Here is a 207-nt window from a genome sequence, read left to right as displayed (position 1 = left end):
GGCAGGAGTTCTGTGATGCTGCTGCAGAGAGGCAACATCAAGTGGCCTCCTAGAATATCTCTGTCACCTACAGCCCTGGCGGTAAACCAAACAGCTACAGCTGCTTTACTGTACCTTCACTAAGCTCGAGCCAGCTTCAACTTAACTGCACAGTACTTGTGATGAGCAGTCATCACACTTCAATTTAAAACAGCCACGATCTCTGCT

The sequence above is a fragment of the Buceros rhinoceros genome, unplaced genomic scaffold (genome assembly GCF_000710305.1).
Source record: "Buceros rhinoceros silvestris isolate BGI_N320 unplaced genomic scaffold, ASM71030v1 scaffold42126, whole genome shotgun sequence".
In the NCBI taxonomy this organism is placed as follows: Eukaryota; Metazoa; Chordata; class Aves; order Bucerotiformes; family Bucerotidae; genus Buceros; species Buceros rhinoceros.
Note: the sequence above shows the minus strand (reverse complement) of the source record.